This window comes from Haemorhous mexicanus, chromosome 7 (genome assembly GCF_027477595.1).
Source record: "Haemorhous mexicanus isolate bHaeMex1 chromosome 7, bHaeMex1.pri, whole genome shotgun sequence".
NCBI lineage: Eukaryota > Metazoa > Chordata > Aves > Passeriformes > Fringillidae > Haemorhous > Haemorhous mexicanus.
This window is the reverse complement of record NC_082347.1, coordinates 6,108,402-6,127,000: the sequence shown is the minus strand read 5'-3', so window position 1 is coordinate 6,127,000 and position 18,599 is coordinate 6,108,402.

Sequence of the window (18,599 nt, the reverse complement as noted above, 5' to 3'; positions counted from 1 at the left end):
GCAAGTCAGGCTGGATTGACAGTGCCAAGTACCTGCTGCAAACTGACACCAAGAACCTGGGCTGGTGACTTTTGTTTCTTAGGTGGAAGGGCCTGCCTATGTGTTCAAGGGCCTGTGGCTCAGTGTGGCCGGCTGGCTCCTGAAATTCGGCATTGCGCAGGATGCCTCCCAGACCAAAGCATGCACCAGAGCCAAGTCAGGCTGGCTTGACAGTGCCTAGTACCTGCTGCAAACTGACACCAAGAACCTGGGCTGCTGACTTTTGTTTCTTAGGTGGAAGGGCCTGCCTATGTGTTCCAGGGCCTGTGGCTCAGAGTGGCCGGCTGGCTCCTGAAATTTGGCATTGCGCAGGATTCCTCCCCGACTGAAGCTGGCACCAGAGCCAAGTCAGGCTGGATTGACAGTGCCAAGTACCTGCTGCAAACTGACACCAAGAACCTGGGCTGCTGACTTTTGTTTCTTAGGTGGAAGGGCCTGCCTATGTGTTCCAGGGCCTGTGGCTCAGAGTGGCCGGCTGGCTCCTGAAATTCGGCATTGCTCAGGATGCCTCCCAGACCAAAGCATGCACCAGTGGCAAGTCAGGCTGGATTGACAGTGCCAAGTACCTCCTGCAAGCTGACACCAAGAACCTGGGCTGGTGACTTTTGTTTCTTAGGTGGAAGGGCCTGCCTATGTGTTCCAGGGCCTGTGGCTCAGAGGGGCCGGCTGGCTCCTGAAATTCGGCATTGCGCAGGATGCCTCCCCGACTGAAGCATGCACCAGAGCCAAGTCAGGCTGGATTGACAGTGCCAAGTACCTGCTGCAAACTGACACCATGAACCTGGGTTGTTCTCTTTTGTTTCTTAGGTGGAAGGGCCTGCCTATGTGTTCCAAGGCCTGTGGCTCAGAGTGGCCCGCTGGCTCCTGAAATTCAGCATTGCGCAGGATTCCTCCCCAACTGAAGCATGCACCAGTGGCAAGTCAGGCTGGATTGACAGTGCCAAGTACCTGCTGCAAACTGACACCATGAACCTGGGTTGTTCTCTTTTGTTTCTTAGGTGGAAGGGCCTGCCTATGTGTTCAAGGGCCTGTGGTTCAGTGTGGCCGGCTGGCTCCTGGAATTCGGCATTGCGCAGGATTCCTCCCAGACCAAAGCATGCACCAGTGGCAAGTCAGGCTGGATTGACAGTGCCAAGTACCTCCTGCAATCTGACACCAAGAACCTGGGCTGGTGACTTTTGTTTCTTAGGTGGAAGGGCCTGCCTATGTGTTCAAGGGCCTGTGGCTCAGAGTGGCCGGCTGGCTCCTGGAATTCGGCATTGCGCAGGATTCCTCCCAGACCAAAGCATGCACCAGTGGAAAGTCCGGCTGGATTGACAGTGCCAAGTACCTGCTGCAAACTGACACCAAGAACCTGGGCTGGTGACTTTTGTTTCTTAGGTGGAAGGGCCTGCCTATGTGTTCCAGGGCCTGTGGCTCAGAGGGGCCGGCTGGCTCCTGAAATTCGGCATTGCGCAGGATGCCTCCCCGACTTAAGCTGGCACCGGAGCCAAGTCAGGCTGGCTTGACAGTGCCAAGTACCTGCTGCAAACTGACACCAAGAACCTGGGCTGCTGACTTTTGTTTCTTAGGTGGAAGGGCCTGCCTATGTGTTCCAGGGCCTGTGGCTCAGAGTGGCCGGCTGGCTCCTGAAATTCGGCATTGCGCAGGATTCCTCCCGGACTGAAGCTGGCACCAGTGGCAAGTTAGGCTAGATTGACAGTGCCAAGTACCTGCTGCAAACTGACACCAAGAACCTGGGCTGGTGACTTTTGTTTCTTAGGTGGAAGGGCCTGCCTATGTGTTCCAGGGCCTGTGGCTCAGAGTGGCCCGCTGGCTCCTGAAATTCGGCATTGCGTAGGATTCCTCCCGGACTGAAGCTGGCACCAGAGCCAAGTCAGGCTGGATTGACAGTGCCAAGTACCTGCTGCAAACTGACACCAAGAACCTGGGCTGGTGACTTTTGTTTCTTAGGTGGAAGGGCCTGCCTATGTGTTCCAGGGCCTGTGGCTCAGAGTGGCCGGCTGGCTCCTGAAATTCGGCATTGCTCAGGATGCCTCCCAGACCAAAGCATGCACCAGTGGCAAGTCAGGCTGGATTGACAGTGCCAAGTACCTGCTGCAAACTGACACCAAGAACCTGGGCTGGTGACTTTTGTTTCTTAGGTGGAAGGGCCTGCCTATGTGTTCCAGGGCCTGTGGCTCAGAGTGGCCACCTGGCTCCTGAAATTCGGCATTGCGCAGGATGCCTCCGCGACTGAAGCATGCACCAGAGCCAAGTCAGGCTGGATTGACAGTGCCAAGTACCTCCTGCAATCTGACACCATGAACCTGGGTTGTTCTCTTTTGTTTCTTAGGTGGAAGGGCCTGCCTATGTGTTCCAGGGCCTGTGGCGCAGAATCGCCCGCTGGCTCCTGAAATTCAGCATTGCGCAGGATTCCTCCCCAACTGAAGCATGCACCAGTGGCAAGTCAGGCTGGATTGACAGTGCCAAGTACCTGCTGCAAACTGACACCATGAGCCTGGGTTGTTCTCTTTTGTTTCTTAGGTGGAAGGGCCTGCCTATGTGTTCCAGGGCCTGTGGCTCAGAATCGCCCACTGGCTCCTGAAATTCGGCATTGCGCAGGATTCCTCCCCAACTGAAGCATGCACCAGTGGCAAGTCAGGCTGGATTGACAGTGCCAAGTACCTGCTGCAAACTGACACCATGAACCTGGGTTGTTCTCTTTTGTTTCCTAGGTGGAAGGGCCTGCCTATGTGTTCCAGGGTCTGTGGCTCGGAGTGGCCCGCTGGCTCCTGAAATTCGGCATTGCGCAAGATGCCTCCCCGACTCAAGCTGGCACCAGTGGCAAGTCAGGCTGGATTGACAGTGCCAAGTACCTGCTGCATACTGACACCAAGAACCTGGGCTGGTGACTTTTGTTTCTTAGGTGGAAGGGCCTGCCTATGTGTTCAAGGGCCTGTGGCTCAGTGTGGCCGGCTGGCTCCTGAAATTCGGCATTGCGCAGGATGCCTCCCAGACCAAAGCATGCACCAGAGCCAAGTCAGGCTGGCTTGACAGTGCCTAGTACCTGCTGCAAACTGACACCAAGAACCTGGGCTGCTGACTTTTGTTTCTTAGGTGGAAGGGCCTGCCTATGTGTTCCAGGGCCTGTGGCTCAGAGTGGCCCGCTGGCTCCTGAAATTTGGCATTGCGCAGGATTCCTCCCGGACTGAAGCTGGCACCAGAGCCAAGTCAGGCTGGATTGACAGTGCCAAGTACCTGCTGCAAACTGACACCAAGAACCTGGGCTGCTGACTTTTGTTTCTTAGGTGGAAGGGCCTGCTTATGTGTTCCAGGGCCTGTGGCTCAGAGTGGCCGGCTGGCTCCTGAAATTCGGCATTGCTCAGGATGCCTCCCAGACCAAAGCATGCACCAGTGGCAAGTCAGGCTGGATTGACAGTGCCAAGTACCTCCTGCAAGCTGACACCAAGAACCTGGGCTGGTGACTTTTGTTTCTTAGGTGGAAGGGCCTGCCTATGTGTTCCAGGGCCTGTGGCTCAGAGGGGCCGGCTGGCTCCTGAAATTCGGCATTGCGCAGGATGCCTCCCCGACTGAAGCATGCACCAGAGCCAAGTCAGGCTGGATTGACAGTGCCAAGTACCTGCTGCAAACTGACACCATGAACCTGGGTTGTTCTCTTTTGTTTCTTAGGTGGAAGGGCCTGCCTATGTGTTCCAAGGCCTGTGGCTCAGAGTGGCCCGCTGGCTCCTGAAATTCAGCATTGCGCAGGATTCCTCCCCAACTGAAGCATGCACCAGTGGCAAGTCAGGCTGGATTGACAGTGCCAAGTACCTGCTGCAAACTGACACCATGAACCTGGGTTGTTCTCTTTTGTTTCTTAGGTGGAAGGGCCTGCCTATGTGTTCCTGGGTCTGTGGCTTGGAGTGGCCCGCTGGCTCCTGAAATTCAGCATTGCGCAAGATGCCTCCCCGACTCAAGCTGGCACCAGTGGCAAGTCAGGCTTGATTGACAGTGCCAAGTACCTGCTGCAAACTGACACCAAGAACCTGGGCTGGTGACTTTTGTTTCTTAGGTGGAAGGGCCTGCCTATGTGTTCAAGGGCCTGTGGCTCAGTGTGGCCGGCTGGCTCCTGAAATTCGGCATTGCGCAGGATTCCTCCCGGACTGAAGCTGGCACCAGTGGCAAGTTAGGCTAGATTGACAGTGCCAAGTACCTGCTGCAAACTGACACCAAGAACCTGGGCTGGTGACTTTTGTTTCTTAGGTGGAAGGGCCTGCCTATGTGTTCCAGGGCCTGTGGCTCAGAGTGGCCCGCTGGCTCCTGAAATTCGGCATTGCGTAGGATTCCTCCCGGACTGAAGCTGGCACCAGAGCCAAGTCAGGCTGGATTGACAGTGCCAAGTACCTGCTGCAAACTGACACCAAGAACCTGGGCTGGTGACTTTTGTTTCTTAGGTGGAAGGGCCTGCCTATGTGTTCCAGGGCCTGTGGCTCAGAGTGGCCGGCTGGCTCCTGAAATTCGGCATTGCTCAGGATGCCTCCCAGACCAAAGCATGCACCAGTGGCAAGTCAGGCTGGATTGACAGTGCCAAGTACCTGCTGCAAACTGACACCAAGAACCTGGGCTGGTGACTTTTGTTTCTTAGGTGGAAGGGCCTGCCTATGTGTTCCAGGGCCTGTGGCTCAGAGTGGCCACCTGGCTCCTGAAATTCGGCATTGCGCAGGATGCCTCCGCGACTGAAGCATGCACCAGAGCCAAGTCAGGCTGGATTGACAGTGCCAAGTACCTCCTGCAATCTGACACCATGAACCTGGGTTGTTCTCTTTTGTTTCTTAGGTGGAAGGGCCTGCCTATGTGTTCCAGGGCCTGTGGCTCAGAATCGCCCGCTGGCTCCTGAAATTCAGCATTGCGCAGGATTCCTCCCCAACTGAAGCATGCACCAGTGGCAAGTCAGGCTGGATTGACAGTGCCAAGTACCTGCTGCAAACTGACACCATGAACCTGGGTTGTTCTCTTTTGTTTCTTACGTGGAAGGGCCTGCCTATGTGTTCCAGGGCCTGTGGCTCAGAGTGGGCGGCTGGCTCCTGGAATTCGGCATTGCGCAAGATGCCTCCCCGACTCAAGCTGGCACCAGTGGCAAGTCAGGCTTGATTGACAGTGCCAAGTACCTGCTGCAAACTGACACCAAGAACCTGGGCTGGTGACTTTTGTTTCTTAGGTGGAAGGGCCTGCCTATGTGTTCAAGGGCCTGTGGTTCAGTGTGGCCGGCTGGCTCCTGGAATTCGGCATTGCGCAGGATTCCTCCCAGACCAAAGCATGCACCAGTGGCAAGTCAGGCTGGATTGACAGTGCCAAGTACCTCCTGCAATCTGACACCAAGAACCTGGGCTGGTGACTTTTGTTTCTTAGGTGGAAGGGCCTGCCTATGTGTTCAAGGGCCTGTGGCTCAGAGTGGCCGGCTGGCTCCTGGAATTCGGCATTGCGCAGGATTCCTCCCAGACCAAAGCATGCACCAGTGGAAAGTCAGGCTGGATTGACAGTGCCAAGTACCTGCTGCAAACTGACACCAAGAACCTGGGCTGGTGACTTTTGTTTCTTAGGTGGAAGGGCCTGCCTATGTGTTCCAGGGCCTGTGGCTCAGAGGGGCCGGCTGGCTCCTGAAATTCGGCATTGCGCAGGATGCCTCCCCGACTTAAGCTGGCACCGGAGCCAAGTCAGGCTGGATTGACAGTGCAAAGTACCTGCTGCAAACTGACACCAAGAACCTGGGCTGGTGACTTTTGTTTCTTAGGTGGAAGGGCCTGCCTATGTGTTCCAGGGCCTGTCGCTCAGAGTGGCCACCTGGCTCCTGAAATTCGGCATTGCGCAGGATTCCTCCCGGACTGAAGCTGGCACCAGTGGCAAGTTAGGCTAGATTGACAGTGCCAAGTACCTGCTGCAAACTGACACCAAGAACCTGGGCTGGTGACTTTTGTTTCTTAGGTGGAAGGGCCTGCCTATGTGTTCCAGGGCCTGTGGCTCAGAGTGGCCCGCTGGCTCCTGAAATTCGGCATTGCGTAGGATTCCTCCCGGACTGAAGCTGGCACCAGAGCCAAGTCAGGCTGGATTGACAGTGCCAAGTACCTGCTGCAAACTGACACCAAGAACCTGGGCTGGTGACTTTTGTTTCTTAGGTGGAAGGGCCTGCCTATGTGTTCCAGGGCCTGTGGCTCAGAGTGGCCGGCTGGCTCCTGAAATTCGGCATTGCTCAGGATGCCTCCCAGACCAAAGCATGCACCAGTGGCAAGTCAGGCTGGATTGACAGTGCCAAGTACCTGCTGCAAACTGACACCAAGAACCTGGGCTGGTGACTTTTGTTTCTTAGGTGGAAGGGCCTGCCTATGTGTTCCAGGGCCTGTGGCTCAGAGTGGCCACCTGGCTCCTGAAATTCGGCATTGCGCAGGATGCCTCCGCGACTGAAGCATGCACCAGAGCCAAGTCAGGCTGGATTGACAGTGCCAAGTACCTCCTGCAATCTGACACCATGAACCTGGGTTGTTCTCTTTTGTTTCTTAGGTGGAAGGGCCTGCCTATGTGTTCCAGGGCCTGTGGCTCAGAATCGCCCGCTGGCTCCTGAAATTCAGCATTGCGCAGGATTCCTCCCCAACTGAAGCATGCACCAGTGGCAAGTCAGGCTGGATTGACAGTGCCAAGTACCTGCTGCAAACTGACACCATGAACCTGGGTTGTTCTCTTTTGTTTCTTACGTGGAAGGGCCTGCCTATGTGTTCCAGGGCCTGTGGCTCAGAGTGGCCACCTGGCTCCTGGAATTCGGCATTGCGCAGGATTCCTCCCAGACCAAAGCATGCACCAGTGGAAAGTCAGGCTGGATTGACAGTGCCAAGTACCTGCTGCAAACTGACACCAAGAACCTGGGCTGGGGACTTTTGTTTCTTAGGTGGAAGGGCCTGCCTATGTGTTCCAGGGCCTGTGGCTCAGAGGGGCCGGCTGGCTCCTGAAATTCGGCATTGCGCAGGATGCCTCCCGGACTGAAGCTGGCACCAGAGCCAAGTCAGGCTGGCTTGACAGTGCCAAGTACCTGCTGCAAACTGACACCAAGAACCTGGGCAGGTGACTTTTGTTTCTTAGGTGGAAGGGCCTGCCTATGTGTTCCAGGGCCTGTGGCTCAGAGTGGCCGGCTGGCTCCTGAAATTCGGCATTGCGCAGGATTCCTCCCAGACCAAAGCATGCACCAGTGGCAAGTTAGGCTAGATTGACAGTGCCAAGTACCTGCTGCAAACTGACACCAAGAACCTGGGCTGGTGACTTTTGTTTCTTAGGTGGAAGGGCCTGCCTATGAGTTCCAGGGCCTGTGGCTCAGTGTGGCCGGCTGGCTCCTGGAATTCGGCATTGCGCAGGATTCCTCCCAGACCAAAGCATGCGCAAGTGGAAAGTCCGGCTGGATTGACAGTGCCAAGTACCTGCTGCAAACTGACACCAAGAACCTGGGCTGGTGACTTTTGTTTCTTAGGTGGAAGGGCCTGCCTATGTCTTCCAGGGCCTGTGGCTCAGAGTGGCCGGCTGGCTCCTGAAATTCGGCATTGCGCAGGATGCCTCCCCGACTGAAGCTGGCACCAGAGCCAAGTCAGGCTGGATTGACAGTGCCAAGTACCTGCTGCAAAATGACACCAAGAACCTGGGCTGGTGACTTTTGTTTCTTAGGTGGAAGGGCCTGCCTATGTGTTCCAGGGCCTGTGGCTCAGAGTGGCCACCTGGCTCCTGAAATTCGGCATTGCGCAGGATTTCTCCCAGACCAAAGCATGCACCAGTGGCAAGTCAGGCTGGATTGACAGTGCCAGGTACCTGCTGCAAACTGACACCATGAACCTGGGTTGTTCTCTTTTGTTTCTTAGGTGGAAGGGCCTGCCTATGTGTTCCAGGGCCTGTGGCTCAGAATCGCCCACTGGCTCCTGAAATTCGGCATTGCGCAGGATTCCTCCCCAACTGAAGCATGCACCAGTGGCAAGTCAGGCTGGATTGACAGTGCCAAGTACCTGCTGCAAACTGACACCATGAACCTGGGTTGTTCTCTTTTGTTTCCTAGGTGGAAGGGCCTGCCTATGTGTTCCAGGGTCTGTGGCTCGGAGTGGCCCGCTGGCTCCTGAAATTCGGCATTGCGCAAGATGCCTCCCCGACTCAAGCTGGCACCAGTGGCAAGTCAGGCTGGATTGACAGTGCCAAGTACCTGCTGCAAACTGACACCAAGAACCTGGGCTGGTGACTTTTGTTTCTTAGGTGGAAGGGCCTGCCTATGTGTTCAAGGGCCTGTGGCTCAGTGTGGCCGGCTGGCTCCTGAAATTCGGCATTGCGCAGGATGCCTCCCAGACCAAAGCATGCACCAGAGCCAAGTCAGGCTGGCTTGACAGTGCCTAGTACCTGCTGCAAACTGACACCAAGAACCTGGGCTGCTGACTTTTGTTTCTTAGGTGGAAGGGCCTGCCTATGTGTTCCAGGGCCTGTGGCTCAGAGTGGCCGGCTGGCTCCTGAAATTTGGCATTGCGCAGGATTCCTCCCGGACTGAAGCTGGCACCAGAGCCAAGTCAGGCTGGATTGACAGTGCCAAGTACCTGCTGCAAACTGACACCAAGAACCTGGGCTGCTGACTTTTGTTTCTTAGGTGGAAGGGCCTGCCTATGTGTTCCAGGGCCTGTGGCTCAGAGTGGCCGGCTGGCTCCTGAAATTTGGCATTGCTCAGGATGCCTCCCAGACCAAAGCATGCACCAGTGGCAAGTCAGGCTGGATTGACAGTGCCAAGTACCTCCTGCAAGCTGACACCAAGAACCTGGGCTGGTGACTTTTGTTTCTTAGGTGGAAGGGCCTGCCTATGTGTTCCAGGGCCTGTGGCTCAGAGTGGCCGGCTGGCTCCTGAAATTCGGCATTGCGCAGGATGCCTCCCCGACTGAAGCATGCACCAGAGCCAAGTCAGGCTGGATTGACAGTGCCAAGTACCTGCTGCAAACTGACACCATGAACCTGGGTTGTTCTCTTTTGTTTCTTAGGTGGAAGGGCCTGCCTATGTGTTCCAAGGCCTGTGGCTCAGAGTGGCCCGCTGGCTCCTGAAATTCAGCATTGCGCAGGATTCCTCCCCAACTGAAGCATGCACCAGTGGCAAAGTCAGGCTGGATTGACAGTGCCAAGTACCTGCTGCAAACTGACACCATGAACCTGGGTTGTTCTCTTTTGTTTCTTAGGTGGAAGGGCCTGCCTATGTGTTCCTGGGTCTGTGGCTTGGAGTGGCCCGCTGGCTCCTGAAATTCAGCATTGCGCAAGATGCCTCCCCGACTCAAGCTGGCACCAGTGGCAAGTCAGGCTTGATTGACAGTGCCAAGTACCTGCTGCAAACTGACACCAAGAACCTGGGCTGGTGACTTTTGTTTCTTAGGTGGAAGGGCCTGCCTATGTGTTCAAGGGCCTGTGGTTCAGTGTGGCCGGCTGGCTCCTGGAATTCGGCATTGCGCAGGATTCCTCCCAGACCAAAGCATGCACCAGTGGCAAGTCAGGCTGGATTGACAGTGCCAAGTACCTCCTGCAATCTGACACCAAGAACCTGGGCTGGTGACTTTTGTTTCTTAGGTGGAAGGGCCTGCCTATGTGTTCAAGGGCCTGTGGCTCAGAGTGGCCGGCTGGCTCCTGGAATTCGGCATTGCGCAGGATTCCTCCCAGACCAAAGCATGCACCAGTGGAAAGTCCGGCTGGATTGACAGTGCCAAGTACCTGCTGCAAACTGACACCAAGAACCTGGGCTGCTGACTTTTGTTTCTTAGGTGGAAGGGCCTGCCTATGTGTTCCAGGGCCTGTGGCTCAGAGTGGCCGGCTGGCTCCTGAAATTCGGCATTGCGCAGGATTCCTCCCGGACTGAAGCTGGCACCAGTGGCAAGTTAGGCTAGATTGACAGTGCCAAGTACCTGCTGCAAACTGACACCAAGAACCTGGGCTGGTGACTTTTGTTTCTTAGGTGGAAGGGCCTGCCTATGTGTTCCAGGGCCTGTGGCTCAGAGTGGCCCGCTGGCTCCTGAAATTCGGCATTGCGTAGGATTCCTCCCGGACTGAAGCTGGCACCAGAGCCAAGTCAGGCTGGATTGACAGTGCCAAGTACCTGCTGCAAACTGACACCAAGAACCTGGGCTGGTGACTTTTGTTTCTTAGGTGGAAGGGCCTGCCTATGTGTTCCAGGGCCTGTGGCTCAGAGTGGCCGGCTGGCTCCTGAAATTCGGCATTGCTCAGGATGCCTCCCAGACCAAAGCATGCACCAGTGGCAAGTCAGGCTGGATTGACAGTGCCAAGTACCTGCTGCAAACTGACACCAAGAACCTGGGCTGGTGACTTTTGTTTCTTAGGTGGAAGGGCCTGCCTATGTGTTCCAGGGCCTGTGGCTCAGAGTGGCCGGCTGGCTCCTGAAATTCGGCATTGCGCAGGATTCCTCCCGGACTGAAGCTGGCACCAGTGGCAAGTTAGGCTAGATTGACAGTGCCAAGTACCTGCTGCAAACTGACACCAAGAACCTGGGCTGGTGACTTTTGTTTCTTAGGTGGAAGGGCCTGCCTATGTGTTCCAGGGCCTGTGGCTCAGAGTGGCCCGCTGGCTCCTGAAATTCGGCATTGCGTAGGATTCCTCCCGGACTGAAGCTGGCACCAGAGCCAAGTCAGGCTGGATTGACAGTGCCAAGTACCTGCTGCAAACTGACACCAAGAACCTGGGCTGGTGACTTTTGTTTCTTAGGTGGAAGGGCCTGCCTATGTGTTCCAGGGCCTGTGGCTCAGAGTGGCCGGCTGGCTCCTGAAATTCGGCATTGCTCAGGATGCCTCCCAGACCAAAGCATGCACCAGTGGCAAGTCAGGCTGGATTGACAGTGCCAAGTACCTGCTGCAAACTGACACCAAGAACCTGGGCTGGTGACTTTTGTTTCTTAGGTGGAAGGGCCTGCCTATGTGTTCCAGGGCCTGTGGCTCAGAGTGGCCACCTGGCTCCTGAAATTCGGCATTGCGCAGGATGCCTCCGCGACTGAAGCATGCACCAGAGCCAAGTCAGGCTGGATTGACAGTGCCAAGTACCTCCTGCAATCTGACACCATGAACCTGGGTTGTTCTCTTTTGTTTCTTAGGTGGAAGGGCCTGCCTATGTGTTCCAGGGCCTGTGGCTCAGAATCGCCCGCTGGCTCCTGAAATTCAGCATTGCGCAGGATTCCTCCCCAACTGAAGCATGCACCAGTGGCAAGTCAGGCTGGATTGACAGTGCCAAGTACCTGCTGCAAACTGACACCATGAACCTGGGTTGTTCTCTTTTGTTTCTTACGTGGAAGGGCCTGCCTATGTGTTCCAGGGCCTGTGGCTCAGAGTGGGCGGCTGGCTCCTGGAATTCGGCATTGCGCAAGATGCCTCCCCGACTCAAGCTGGCACCAGTGGCAAGTCAGGCTTGATTGACAGTGCCAAGTACCTGCTGCAAACTGACACCAAGAACCTGGGCTGGTGACTTTTGTTTCTTAGGTGGAAGGGGCTGCCTATGTGTTCAAGGGCCTGTGGTTCAGTGTGGCCGGCTGGCTCCTGGAATTCGGCATTGCGCAGGATTCCTCCCAGACCAAAGCATGCACCAGTGGCAAGTCAGGCTGGATTGACAGTGCCAAGTACCTCCTGCAATCTGACACCAAGAACCTGGGCTGGTGACTTTTGTTTCTTAGGTGGAAGGGCCTGCCTATGTGTTCAAGGGCCTGTGGCTCAGAGTGGCCGGCTGGCTCCTGGAATTCGGCATTGCGCAGGATTCCTCCCAGACCAAAGCATGCACCAGTGGAAAGTCAGGCTGGATTGACAGTGCCAAGTACCTGCTGCAAACTGACACCAAGAACCTGGGCTGGTGACTTTTGTTTCTTAGGTGGAAGGGCCTGCCTATGTGTTCCAGGGCCTGTGGCTCAGAGTGGCCGGCTGGCTCCTGAAATTCGGCATTGCGCAGGATGCCTCCCCGACTTAAGCTGGCACCGGAGCCAAGTCAGGCTGGATTGACAGTGCAAAGTACCTGCTGCAAACTGACACCAAGAACCTGGGCTGGTGACTTTTGTTTCTTAGGTGGAAGGGCCTGCCTATGTGTTCCAGGGCCTGTCGCTCAGAGTGGCCACCTGGCTCCTGAAATTCGGCATTGCGCAGGATTCCTCCCAGACCAAAGCATGCACCAGTGGCAAGTTAGGCTAGATTGACAGTGCCAAGTACCTGCTGCAAACTGACACCAAGAACCTGGGCTGGTGACTTTTGTTTCTTAGGTGGAAGGGCCTGCCTATGTGTTCCAGGGCCTGTGGCTCAGAGTGGCCCGCTGGCTCCTGAAATTCGGCATTGCGTAGGATTCCTCCCGGACTGAAGCTGGCACCAGAGCCAAGTCAGGCTGGATTGACAGTGCCAAGTACCTGCTGCAAACTGACACCAAGAACCTGGGCTGGTGACTTTTGTTTCTTAGGTGGAAGGGCCTGCCTATGTCTTCCAGGGCCTGTGGCTCAGAGTGGCCGGCTGGCTCCTGAAATTCGGCATTGCTCAGGATGCCTCCCAGACCAAAGCATGCACCAGTGGCAAGTCAGGCTGGATTGACAGTGCCAAGTACCTGCTGCAAACTGACACCAAGAACCTGGGCTGGTGACTTTTGTTTCTTAGGTGGAAGGGCCTGCCTATGTGTTCCAGGGCCTGTGGCTCAGAGTGGCCACCTGGCTCCTGAAATTCGGCATTGCGCAGGATGCCTCCGCGACTGAAGCATGCACCAGAGCCAAGTCAGGCTGGATTGACAGTGCCAAGTACCTCCTGCAATCTGACACCATGAACCTGGGTTGTTCTCTTTTGTTTCTTAGGAGGAAGGGCCTGCCTATGTGTTCCAGGGCCTGTGGCTCAGAATCGCCCGCTGGCTCCTGAAATTCAGCATTGCGCAGGATTCCTCCCCAACTGAAGCATGCACCAGTGGCAAGTCAGGCTGGATTGACAGTGCCAAGTACCTGCTGCAAACTGACACCATGAACCTGGGTTGTTCTCTTTTGTTTCTTACGTGGAAGGGCCTGCCTATGTGTTCCAGGGCCTGTGGCTCAGAGTGGCCACCTGGCTCCTGGAATTCGGCATTGCGCAGGATTCCTCCCAGACCAAAGCATGCACCAGTGGAAAGTCAGGCTGGATTGACAGTGCCAAGTACCTGCTGCAAACTGACACCAAGAACCTGGGCTGGGGACTTTTGTTTCTTAGGTGGAAGGGCCTGCCTATGTGTTCCAGGGCCTGTGGCTCAGAGGGGCCGGCTGGCTCCTGAAATTCGGCATTGCGCAGGATGCCTCCCGGACTGAAGCTGGCACCAGAGCCAAGTCAGGCTGGCTTGACAGTGCCAAGTACCTGCTGCAAACTGACACCAAGAACCTGGGCAGGTGACTTTTGTTTCTTAGGTGGAAGGGCCTGCCTATGTGTTCCAGGGCCTGTGGCTCAGAGTGGCCGGCTGGCTCCTGAAATTCGGCATTGCGCAGGATTCCTCCCAGACCAAAGCATGCACCAGTGGCAAGTTAGGCTAGATTGACAGTGCCAAGTACCTGCTGCAAACTGACACCAAGAACCTGGGCTGGTGACTTTTGTTTCTTAGGTGGAAGGGCCTGCCTATGAGTTCCAGGGCCTGTGGCTCAGTGTGGCCGGCTGGCTCCTGGAATTCGGCATTGCGCAGGATTCCTCCCAGACCAAAGCATGCGCAAGTGGAAAGTCCGGCTGGATTGACAGTGCCAAGTACCTGCTGCAAACTGACACCAAGAACCTGGGCTGGTGACTTTTGTTTCTTAGGTGGAAGGGCCTGCCTATGTCTTCCAGGGCCTGTGGCTCAGAGTGGCCGGCTGGCTCCTGAAATTCGGCATTGCGCAGGATTTCTCCCAGACCAAAGCATGCACCAGTGGCAAGTCAGGCTGGATTGACAGTGCCAGGTACCTGCTGCAAACTGACACCATGAACCTGGGTTGTTCTCTTTTGTTTCTTAGGTGGAAGGGCCTGCCTATGTGTTCCAGGGTCTGTGGCTCAGAATCGCCCGCTGGCTCCTGAAATTCGGCATTGCGCAGGATTCCTCCCCAACTGAAGCATGCACCAGTGGCAAGTCAGGCTGGATTGACAGTGCCAAGTACCTGCTGCAAACTGACACCAAGAACCTGGGCTGGTGACTTTTGTTTCTTAGGCGGAAGGGCCTGCCTATGTCTTCCAGGGCCTGTGGCTCAGAGTGGCCCGCTGGCTCCTGAAATTCGGCATTGCGTAGGATTCCTCCCGGACTGAAGCTGGCACCACAGCCAAGTCAGGCTGGATTGACAGTGCCAAGTACCTGCTGCAAACTGACACCATGAACCTGGGTTGTTCTCTTTTGTTTCTTAGGTGGAAGGGCCTGCCTATGTGTTCCAGGGTCTGTGGCTCGGAGTGGCCGGCTGGCTCCTGAAATTCGGCATTGAGCAAGATGCCTCCCCGACTCAAGCTGGCACCAGTGGCAAGTCAGGCTTGATTGACAGTGCCAAGTACCTGCTGCAAACTGACACCAAGAACCTGGGCTGGTGACTTTTGTTTCTTAGGTGGAAGGGCCTGCCTATGTGTTCAAGGGCCTGTGGCTCAGTGTGGCCGGCTGGCTCCTGGAATTCGGCATTGCGCAGGATTCCTCCCAGACCAAAGCATGCACCAGTGGCAAGTCAGGCTGGATTGACAGTGCCAAGTACCTCCTGCAATCTGACACCAAGAACCTGGGCTGGTGACTTTTGTTTCTTAGGTGGAAGGGCCTGCCTATGTGTTCAAGGGCCTGTGGCTCAGAGTGGCCTGCTGGCTCCTGGAAATTCGGCATTGCGCAGGATGCCTCCCCGACTGAAGCTGGCACCAGAGCCAAGTCAGGCTGGATTGACAGTGCCAAGTACCTGCTGCAAACTGACACCAAGAACCTGGGCTGGTGACTTTTGTTTCTTAGGTGGAAGGGCCTGCCTATGTGTTCCAGGGCCTGTCGCTCAGAGTGGCCACCTGGCTCCTGAAATTCGGCATTGCGCAGGATTCCTCCCGGACTGAAGCTGGCACCAGAGCCAAGTCAGGCTAGATTGACAGTGCCAAGTACCTGCTGCAAACTGACACCAAGAACCTGGGCTGGTGACTTTTGTTTCTTAGGTGGAAGGGCCTGCCTATGTGTTCCAGGGCCTGTGGCTCAGAGTGGCCGGCTGGCTCCTGAAATTCGGCATTGCGCAGGATTCCTCCCAGACCAAAGCATGCACCAGTGGCAAGTCAGGCTGGATTGACAGTGCCAAGTACCTCCTGCAATCTGACACCAAGAACCTGGGCTGCTGACTTTTGTTTCTTAGGTGGAAGGGCCTGCCTATGTGTTCCAGGGCCTGTGGCTCAGAGTGGCCACCTGGCTCCTGAAATTCGGCATTGCGCAGGATGCCTCCGCGACTGAAGCATGCACCAGAGCCAAGTCAGGCTGGATTGACAGTGCCAAGTACCTCCTGCAATCTGACACCATGAACCTGGGTTGTTCTCTTTTGTTTCTTAGGTGGAAGGGCCTGCCTATGTGTTCCAGGGCCTGTGGCTCAGAATCGCCCGCTGGCTCCTGAAATTCAGCATTGCGCAGGATTCCTCCCCAACTGAAGCATGCACCAGTGGCAAGTCAGGCTGGATTGACAGTGCCAAGTACCTGCTGCAAACTGACACCATGAACCTGGGTTGTTCTCTTTTGTTTCTTACGTGGAAGGGCCTGCCTATGTGTTCCAGGGCCTGTGGCTCAGAGTGGGCGGCTGGCTCCTGGAATTCGGCATTGCGCAAGATGCCTCCCCGACTCAAGCTGGCACCAGTGGCAAGTCAGGCTTGATTGACAGTGCCAAGTACCTGCTGCAAACTGACACCAAGAACCTGGGCTGGTGACTTTTGTTTCTTAGGTGGAAGGGGCTGCCTATGTGTTCAAGGGCCTGTGGTTCAGTGTGGCCGGCTGGCTCCTGGAATTCGGCATTGCGCAGGATTCCTCCCAGACCAAAGCATGCACCAGTGGCAAGTCAGGCTGGATTGACAGTGCCAAGTACCTCCTGCAATCTGACACCAAGAACCTGGGCTGGTGACTTTTGTTTCTTAGGTGGAAGGGCCTGCCTATGTGTTCAAGGGCCTGTGGCTCAGAGTGGCCGGCTGGCTCCTGGAATTCGGCATTGCGCAGGATTCCTCCCAGACCAAAGCATGCACCAGTGGAAAGTCAGGCTGGATTGACAGTGCCAAGTACCTGCTGCAAACTGACACCAAGAACCTGGGCTGGTGACTTTTGTTTCTTAGGTGGAAGGGCCTGCCTATGTGTTCCAGGGCCTGTGGCTCAGAGTGGCCGGCTGGCTCCTGAAATTCGGCATTGCGCAGGATGCCTCCCCGACTTAAGCTGGCACCGGAGCCAAGTCAGGCTGGATTGACAGTGCAAAGTACCTGCTGCAAACTGACACCAAGAACCTGGGCTGGTGACTTTTGTTTCTTAGGTGGAAGGGCCTGCCTATGTGTTCCAGGGCCTGTCGCTCAGAGTGGCCACCTGGCTCCTGAAATTCGGCATTGCGCAGGATTCCTCCCAGACCAAAGCATGCACCAGTGGCAAGTTAGGCTAGATTGACAGTGCCAAGTACCTGCTGCAAACTGACACCAAGAACCTGGGCTGGTGACTTTTGTTTCTTAGGTGGAAGGGCCTGCCTATGTGTTCCAGGGCCTGTGGCTCAGAGTGGCCCGCTGGCTCCTGAAATTCGGCATTGCGTAGGATTCCTCCCGGACTGAAGCTGGCACCAGAGCCAAGTCAGGCTGGATTGACAGTGCCAAGTACCTGCTGCAAACTGACACCAAGAACCTGGGCTGGTGACTTTTGTTTCTTAGGTGGAAGGGCCTGCCTATGTCTTCCAGGGCCTGTGGCTCAGAGTGGCCGGCTGGCTCCTGAAATTCGGCATTGCTCAGGATGCCTCCCAGACCAAAGCATGCACCAGTGGCAAGTCAGGCTGGATTGACAGTGCCAAGTACCTGCTGCAAACTGACACCAAGAACCTGGGCTGGTGACTTTTGTTTCTTAGGTGGAAGGGCCTGCCTATGTGTTCCAGGGCCTGTGGCTCAGAGTGGCCACCTGGCTCCTGAAATTCGGCATTGCGCAGGATGCCTCCGCGACTGAAGCATGCACCAGAGCCAAGTCAGGCTGGATTGACAGTGCCAAGTACCTCCTGCAATCTGACACCATGAACCTGGGTTGTTCTCTTTTGTTTCTTAGGAGGAAGGGCCTGCCTATGTGTTCCAGGGCCTGTGGCTCAGAATCGCCCGCTGGCTCCTGAAATTCAGCATTGCGCAGGATTCCTCCCCAACTGAAGCATGCACCAGTGGCAAGTCAGGCTGGATTGACAGTGCCAAGTACCTGCTGCAAACTGACACCATGAACCTGGGTTGTTCTCTTTTGTTTCTTACGTGGAAGGGCCTGCCTATGTGTTCCAGGGCCTGTGGCTCAGAGTGGCCACCTGGCTCCTGGAATTCGGCATTGCGCAGGATTCCTCCCAGACCAAAGCATGCACCAGTGGAAAGTCAGGCTGGATTGACAGTGCCAAGTACCTGCTGCAAACTGACACCAAGAACCTGGGCTGGGGACTTTTGTTTCTTAGGTGGAAGGGCCTGCCTATGTGTTCCAGGGCCTGTGGCTCAGAGGGGCCGGCTGGCTCCTGAAATTCGGCATTGCGCAGGATGCCTCCCGGACTGAAGCTGGCACCAGAGCCAAGTCAGGCTGGCTTGACAGTGCCAAGTACCTGCTGCAAACTGACACCAAGAACCTGGGCAGGTGACTTTTGTTTCTTAGGTGGAAGGGCCTGCCTATGTGTTCCAGGGCCTGTGGCTCAGAGTGGCCGGCTGGCTCCTGAAATTCGGCATTGCGCAGGATTCCTCCCAGACCAAAGCATGCACCAGTGGCAAGTTAGGCTAGATTGACAGTGCCAAGTACCTGCTGCAAACTGACACCAAGAACCTGGGCTGGTGACTTTTGTTTCTTAGGTGGAAGGGCCTGCCTATGAGTTCCAGGGCCTGTGGCTCAGTGTGGCCGGCTGGCTCCTGGAATTCGGCATTGCGCAGGATTCCTCCCAGACCAAAGCATGCGCAAGTGGAAAGTCCGGCTGGATTGACAGTGCCAAGTACCTGCTGCAAACTGACACCAAGAACCTGGGCTGGTGACTTTTGTTTCTTAGGTGGAAGGGCCTGCCTATGTCTTCCAGGGCCTGTGGCTCAGAGTGGCCGGCTGGCTCCTGAAATTCGGCATTGCGCAGGATTTCTCCCAGACCAAAGCATGCACCAGTGGCAAGTCAGGCTGGATTGACAGTGCCAGGTACCTGCTGCAAACTGACACCATGAACCTGGGTTGTTCTCTTTTGTTTCTTAGGTGGAAGGGCCTGCCTATGTGTTCCAGGGTCTGTGGCTCAGAATCGCCCGCTGGCTCCTGAAATTCGGCATTGCGCAGGATTCCTCCCCAACTGAAGCATGCACCAGTGGCAAGTCAGGCTGGATTGACAGTGCCAAGTACCTGCTGCAAACTGACACCAAGAACCTGGGCTGGTGACT